General features: G+C 37.3%; 1 pseudogene; it reads right to left on the bottom strand.

Annotated features, from left to right (window-relative positions):
* Window positions 1–7,141: 7,141 nt before the first annotated feature.
* On the bottom strand, window positions 7,142–7,417 carry LOC116810779 (cytochrome c oxidase subunit NDUFA4-like; annotated as a pseudogene).
* Window positions 7,418–8,582: the final 1,165 nt, after the last annotated feature.

Raw genomic sequence — 8,582 nt, 5'->3', positions numbered from 1 at the left:
GGAGCTTGCGGTGAGTGGAGATCGCGCCACTGCCCTCCAGCCTGGGCGATAGCGTGAAAAAAAAATTACTTTATTATAAATAGAGTGTGGGGAAGTTCAAGCCTAAGGACACTCTCAAAAACAATGGACATTGTGATGGTAAATAATTAAAAGGAGGCTGGTAGCTCTGTTAGAGTAACAGGCTAAATCATAGGCTAGCTAATTTAAGAGAGAAAATCAGGGAAAGAAACAGCTAAGAAGAGTACTCTGGGCATCCGAACAAACCTCAAAGACTGGCCTCAAAAATTATTCCTGCTTGAATTTAATCGAGTCAGGCTGTGGAACGAATTATGCCCCAGGAATTGTCAAAACAATAGAGAAATCCGCTAGAAATTGGTGAAGCCTAACAGCTTAGTGTGATACCAAATAAGGCAGATAGCTTAATGGAGAGCTTAGGGAAAGAGAAAGTCAAAAGTGAAATGGCAGACATAAATCCAATTATAGCCATAATAACATTAGATTCAATATGAACTGATTAAATGATCAAATCAAATAGGCAGAGATTGTCAAACTGGATTTTTTTAAAAGATCCAGCTATATGTTGTCTACAGGAGGCACACTTTAGATTTAAAATTTTCAAATATGTTAAAAGTAAAAAGATACAAATATATATATATGTCATGCAAACAGCAACCATAAGAAAGCTGGAATGTTCGTACTAATACAGACAAAAAAGACTTTAAACCAAAAAAAGTTATTACACATAATGAAGAACATCTTATGATGACTAAAATATCAATTCGTCTGGAAGATATTACAATTATAGACATATATATATGTAAAAAAAAGAACCCCAAAATACAAAAAGCAATTGACAGAATTGAAAGGAAAAATAGACAGGTCTACAATGATAGTTGAAGACTTCAATATACTAGTCTCCCCTTAGCCATGGGGGATACGTTCTAAGACCCCCAGTAGATGACTGAAACCATGAATACAGTATTAAACCCTAAATACACTATGTTTTTTTCCTATATACATAACTATGATGAAGTTTAATTTATAAATTAGGCCTGGTAAAAGATTAACAATGGTTAATAATAAAATAGAACAACTATAGCAATCAGAACACGTTTTCTTGTCATGTCTTCTACCCACAATTTAATGCTTTTCCCATCTTAACTAAGCACGTATTATGCAGTTTTGCAGTTTGAGGAGCAACAGCAAAACTAGCACAGATTTCTTTTTCCTTCTTTACAATTTTGTGGATAGAAGATGCATGCTTAACATAGATGTTAGCAACCTCAGTATATTATTATTATTATTATTTTTGAGACAGAGTCTCACACTGTCGCCCAGGCTGGAGTGCAGTGGCGTGATCTCGGCTCACTGCAACCTCCGCCTCCTGGGTTCAAGTGATTCTCCTGCCTCAGCCTCCTGAGTAGCTGGGATTACAGGCGCCCACCACCATGTCTGGCTAATTTTTTGTATTTTTAGTAGAGACGGGGTTTCACTATGTTGGCCAGGCTGGTCTCAAACTTCTGAATTTGTGATCCACCTGCCTCGGCCTCCGAAAGTGCTGGGATTACAAGCTTGAGCCACTGTACCTGGCCGGCGTATGATTTCTTTTTCTTTATTAAGTTGAGAACTTTCACCTTTTCACTTAAATAAAAGCACTTTATGGCTTTTTGGTATATCCAAACTGCCAGCATCACTACTCTTGCACTTTGAAACTATCATTAAGTAAAATAAAATAAGGGTCAGTTGAACACAGGCACTGCAGCACAAAAACAGTTGATCTGATGGCCAAGACAGCTGCTAAGTGACTAACAGTCATGTAGCATATAGGCAAGGGAATGATTCACATTCCAGGCAGGACATAGTGAGCACAAGGTTTCACCATCTACTCAGAATAGCACACAATTTAAAACTTATGAATTGTTTATTTCTGGAATTTTCCATGTGATATTTTCAGACCATGGTTGACCTCATGTATTAAGATCCTGGAAAGGAAAACCATCGATAGGAGAGGACTACTGTACTAGACAGATAATAAATAAGAAAATAGAGGACTTGAATGCACTCTAAACCAACTAGATCTGACAGACACTTATAGAACCGTCCATCCCAAAACCTCAAAATACACTTATTCTCAAGTGCACAGGGGACATTCTCCAGGATAGACTTGTAAACTAAAAATAAAATTCTAGTCCCTCTACCAACTGAACAGACTCCCTCTTGGCCAAGGGGACCACAGAGAAACTTTAAACACTGAGTTCCCAGACATGACAAGAAGGGAGGGCAGACACATCTCATAGTACCCCCTCCCTTTTGGAGTTTAGGTACAACAACTGGCCAACATTAGTGTTAAAAGACAGATCATAAGATTGACAAAACAGACTCTCTGTGGCAATAAAATACCAAATTATAAAGAAGACTGAAGGCTATGAAAGGCAAGGGTTAAGTCCCACCGAGTTAGAGACAGAGCCTTACTCTTTAGCCCACTGGAAATTAAAGAATCTCTGAATCCACCTATAACCTGTAATAAGTCCCCTGCTTTCAGATATCCCACCTTTTTAGCCTGACTCTGTGTATACCTTTCAGGTATTGATTTATGTCTTTACTTATAACTCCTATGACGTGGTTTGACTTTGTGTCCCACCCAAATCTCATCTCAAATTGTAATCCCCATAAACCCCATGTGTTGAGGGAGAGACCTGGTGGGAGGTGATTGGATCATGGGGGTGGTTTCCTCCATCCTGTTCATGAAAGTGAGTGAGTTCTCATAAGATCTGATGGTTTTATAAGGGGCTCTTCCCCCTTCGCTCACTTTTGCTCTCTCGCGCCTGCAGCCCTGTAAAATGTGCCTGTTTCCCTTTTTGCCATGATTGTAAGTTTCCTGAGGCCTCCTCAGCCATGTGGAACTAAGTCAATTAAACTTCTTTTCTTTATAAATTACACAGTCTGAAGTATTTCTTTATAGCACTGTGAAAACAGACTAATACATCCTACCTCCCTGAAATGTATGAAACCAAACTGTAATCTGACTACCTTTGGTGCGTTTTCTCAGGACTTTTTAAGACTGTGTTTCCCCAGGCTGCAGTCATTCATATTAGCTCAGAATAAACTTCTTTAAAATATTTGCAGAGTTTGGTATTTTCATTAACAGACTGTATGCTAAGTCATAAAATAGCCTGAATAAATTTAAAAGAATTGAAATTATGCAAAGTATGTTTGCCAACCAAAATGTAGTAAAATTAGAAATTGATAACAAAAAAATTTGAAAAATTTACAAATACGTGAAAATTAAACAACACGATACTAAATAACCAATGAGTCAAAGAAGAAATCAGAAGTGAAATTAGAAAATATTCTCAGATAAGTAAAAATAAAGACACAACATCCCAAAGCTTATGGGATGTAGCTAAAGCAGTGCTTAGAGGAAATTTGATAACTGAAAATGCTTATGTTAAAAAATAAGAAATATCTCAAGCCATTAACATGCCTCCTTAAGGCACTAGAAAAAGAAGAGCAACTAAACAAAAAGGAAGCAAAAGAAGAAAACAATAAGGACTAGAGAATAAACTACTGAATAGAGGGTAGGAAAAATAATGAATAAAATCAACAGAATCAAAAATTGGATCTTTGAAAAGAATAAGAAAACTGGCAAATATTTAGTTAGACTGACCAAGCAAAAAAGAGAAAATTCAAATTACTAAAATTAAAAATGAAGCAGGGACAGTTCTACTGTAATAAATAAAATTATTGGGGACTATTATGAACAACTGCCTGTCAACAAATTGCATACTTTAGATGAAATATAAGAATTTCCACAAAGACACAAACTACCAAAACTGACCCAAGAAGAAATATAAATTTGAATAGACCTATAACAAGTAAAGAAATTGAATTACTAGGCCCAGATGGCTTTACTGGTGAACTCTACCAAGCATTTAAGTTAGAATTAGGCCAGGTGTGGTGGCTCATGCCTGTAATCCCAGCACTTTGGGAGGCCAAGGTGGGCAGAACACTTGAGGTCAGGAGTTCCAGACCAGCCTGGGATTCAACGCTGTAATCCCAGCAGCTCAGGAAGCTGAGACAGGAGAATCACTTGAACCCAGGAGGCAGAGGTTGCAGTGAGCCAAGATCGCACCACTGCACTCCACCCTGGGTGACAGAGCAAAACTCTGTCTCAAAAAAATAAGTAAAAAAAAAATGTGATAATTAATAGCATTCTTTATAAACTCTTCCAAAACATAGAAGCAAGGGGAAACCTTCCCAAATGATTCAATGAGGCCAGTATTATTCTGATACCAAAACCAAATGAAGACATCACAGAAAAGAAAACTAGCACTAGCAGCTCTAGTCAGAGCAGTTATGCAATATAATAAAATAAAAGGCATCCATATTGGAAAGGAAAAAGTATAGCTATCTCTATTTGCAGATGACAAGATCACATATATTGAAAATCCTAAGGAATCCATTAAAAACAAAATTAGAACATATGAATGAGTTTGGCAAGTTGCAGAATACAAGATCATTATACAAAAGTCAATTGAATTTCTATATGCTTATAATAAACATTCCAAAAATAAAATTAGGAAAACAATTCCATTTGTAATAGCATTAAAAAATACTTAGGAGTACAATTAAGAAAAGAAATGCAAACCTTATACTCTGAAAAACTAAAAAACATTATTTAAATAAATTAAAGAATATCCAAGTAAACAGAAAGATATCCCATGTTCATGGACTAGAAGATACAATATTGTTAAGATGACAATACTTCTCAAATTGATGTATAGATTTATCACAATCCCTATCAATGTCACAGCTAGCTTCTTCACAGAAATTGACAAGCTGATCCCAAAATTCCAATGAAAATTTAATTAATCCAGAATATCTAAAACAATGTTGAAAAAGACAAAGTAGGAGGGCTCACACTCCTGATTTCAAAATTCACTACAAAGCTATGGTAATCAAGAAAAAATACGGTACTGGCATAGGAAAGATATGTAGATTAATAAAACAGAATTGAAAGTCCAAAAATAAACCATTGTGTATTAGATCAATTGATTTTCAGCAATAGTGCCAAGATATTTCAATGGAGAAAGAATAATTTTTTTAATAAACGGTGTTGGGACAACTGGATATCCATGTGTAAAAGGAAGTTGGACCACTAACTCACACCATATACAAAAATTAGCTTAAAATGAATCTAAAACCTAAATGTAAGCGCTAACTGTAAAACTTTTGAAGGAAACATAACTACGAATCTTTGTGACTTTGAATTTAGCAATGATTGCTTAGATATGAAACCAAAAGCACAATTAAAAAAAGAAAAAAAATGAAAAATTGAAAATCATCAAAATTAAAAACTTTTGTACTGAAACAGATGTCATGTAGAAAGTTTAAAAACAGCCCACAGAATGGGAGAAAACATTTGCAAATTGCATCTCTGATGAGGCCTGTATATCTAGAATAGTTAGAGAACTGTTTCAACTCAGTAACGAAAAGACAATCCAATTAAAAATGAGCAAAATATCAGAACAGACAGTTCTCCAAACTAGATACACAAATGAACAATAAGCACATTAAATTATGTTCAACAAAATTAGTTATCAGGAAAATGCAAATCAAAACCATGATAAAATACAATGCCACACCTACTAGGTTGCTAATAATATACATTTTTTAAAAAAACAGATAACAAGTATTCAAAAAGGATGTGGAGAAATTGGAACTCTCATACATAGCTGGTGGCAATTTAAAATGATGCAGCCACTATGGAAAATGATTTGATAGTTCCTCTGAGTTACCATATGACTCAGCAATTCTATTCCTAGGTATATACCTAAGATAAATGAAAATATAAACAATTTGTAAAAGAATGTTTATAGTAGTATTATTCATAACAGCCACACACTAGAAACAACCTAAATATCCAACAATTGATGAGTGGATAAATAAAATGTGATATATCCATACAATGCCATATTATTAGGCCATAAAAAGGAATGAAATACTGATACATGCTACAACAGGAGTAAGCCTTGAAAAAGAAGCCAATCACAAAAGACCACATATTGTATGATTTCACTTACATGAAATATTTAGAATAGGCGAATCTTCAGAGAAAGAAAGTAGATTCATTGTTGCCTAGGGCTGGAATGAGTGGGGAAAATGAAAGTGACTGTTAATGGTTTCTTTTAAGGAGGATGAAAATGTCCTAAAATTGATTGGGGTGATGATTTCCCAACTCTGTAACAACAACAACAAAAAAGATTAGTCATGGGTTCTGTAACTAAAAACCACGAAATTGTAAACTTTAAATGGGTGGACTGTATGGTATGTAAATTATCTCTCAACAAAGCAGCTATTAGTGTTTTTAAACATTATATAATTGTTTTTTTCTGATGTAGGAAGGCAAACCAACCATTACTAGAGAGCAGTATTTCTCACCATTCACATTCACACTCTTCAATTCAGTCAGACTGAGTTCCTGCTGTACAGGATGTCCAGGTGGTGGAGTGTAATGGCTAAGAGCTAGTTGCCTTTGGTGGAATTCTGGCTTAATCACTTACTAGATGTGGGATATCAGGAAAGTTCCTTAACCTCCCTGTGCCTCAGCCCCTTTAGCTGTAAAATGAGGACATTAATAATTTCTAGCTCAAAGCGTTTTTAGGGGAATTAAAAATGCAACACATTAAACTCGTAGAACAATGGCCAGCACATAATAAGTGCTAGATAAGAACTGCTTTATCCCAGCACTTCGGGAGGCCAAGGCGGGCAGATCACAAGGTCAGGAGATCGAGACCATCCTGGCTAACATGGTGAAACCCCGTCTTTACTAAAAATACAAAAAAATCAGCCAGGCATGGTGGCATGTCCCTGTAGTCCCAGCTAGTCATGAGGTTGAGGCAGGAGAATCGCTTGAACCCGGGAGGTGGAGGTTGCAGTGAGCCAAGATGGCACTACTGCACTCCAGCCTGGGTGACAGAGCGAGATTCTGTTTCAAAAAAAGAACTGCTTTATTATTTTTTTCAAGTTTCAGTTATTTATTAATCAGTATAATCTACAGTAGATTACATCATTTCATGCATTTAGAGGACAAATATATTAAGTGGAAAATTGTGCGGATGGCTGCTGGAAAACCTTCATTCTAAAGCAGCTTTATAGTGAAACATTTCATTTGGAAATCTGGACCTTCTTTCCTCAGTTCGCTCTAATCCATTCACTGAGGAGAACTTGTATTGATCATTGGGACCCAGTTTGTTCCAGGGTTCTGGGTTATTCTTTCTGTCCCAACTAACATCTGGATTGATCAATGCCAGATGCAAAAGATACAGTGCCGCTCCAGTATCTCCAGTTCCAATAATACAAAGAGGGGGATCAAGCTCGGATGCATAGTGGCCTGACTGATGATCTGGCAGAGCATGTTTGTGGTAGAGGCCTCCGATTAGAAAGGAGAGAGCCAGACTAGCCACCAGGTCCTGGGCTAAGTAGTATCTGCCAACTGCTTCATTACTAACCCATTGCCCTCCCTAACACTACCCTGAATTCACCTGTTGTGAGGATAGGCCAGTCTTCATATTCCATTCCCCAGTCCACAGTGATTGGCTCAGAGATGGGCACATGAGTCCATCAGGCCAATGAAACTCAAATCTAAGACTCGGGTTGAGCTGTTGAGGTAGCAGACTCCTTTCTCCCACCTGGTCTTAAAAATATGAAGCATTTGGCTTCCAGAGGTACAGGCAGTCATTAGAGAGCCACAGGAGAGAACCCACCTGGAGAGGCAGTCCCATGAGTAACAACGTCATTTCCTCCAAAAATCTTTCTCCCACCATCACCACATACAGACTGGATTAAGTGATCCTTATACACAGTCCTGTAACCATCTCTGGATCTCTTAACCCTAAGGTCAGAAACATCTCCTTTTGCCCAGGGTGATCTCGGTGTAAACCTCTTGGCCCAGCATAATTATTAAGAGTTCCCCTCTCATCTTCAGGTCCCAGTTTGAATGATAAACTATATAATTTTCTATCACAAAATGTATGTACACCTATGTTGTTGTTTAATTATCTGACTTCCTTGTTAGATACTAAGCCTTGTAAAAGGCAGGAACTATAACTATATTGGCCATTGTTTTATTCCCAGTAGCTAATACAGTGTCTGGCATAGAACAGGTGTTGAATAGTTGTCTGCATAATAAATGAATAAAAGAATTTTTAAAAATCATCACCCCACCTAGTCCTAGCCCCAGGGTTTTTCACTTTCAAAATCATCACCCCTTAAAACTGTCCCTAATATTTGTTTTCTAGACTTATCTTTAAATGAATTAAAATATATCAGAAGGGGCCAGGCACGGTGGCTCACGAGATCAGGAGATCAAGACTATCCTGGCTAACATGGTGAAACCCCATCTCTACTAAAAATTCAAAAAATTAGCTGGGCGTGGTGGTGGGCGCCAGTAGTCCCAGCTACTCGGGAGGCTGAGGCGGGAGAATGGCGTGAACCCGGGAGGCGGAGCTTGCAGTGAGCCGAGATTATGCCACTGCACTCCAGTCTGGGCAACAGAGCGAGACTCCATCTTAAAAAAAAAA

Source organism: Hylobates moloch, unplaced genomic scaffold, assembly GCF_009828535.3.
Source record: "Hylobates moloch isolate HMO894 unplaced genomic scaffold, HMol_V3 SCAFFOLD_1, whole genome shotgun sequence".
Taxonomy (NCBI): Eukaryota; Metazoa; Chordata; class Mammalia; order Primates; family Hylobatidae; genus Hylobates; species Hylobates moloch.
This window is presented reverse-complemented; position numbering and strand designations above follow the sequence as displayed.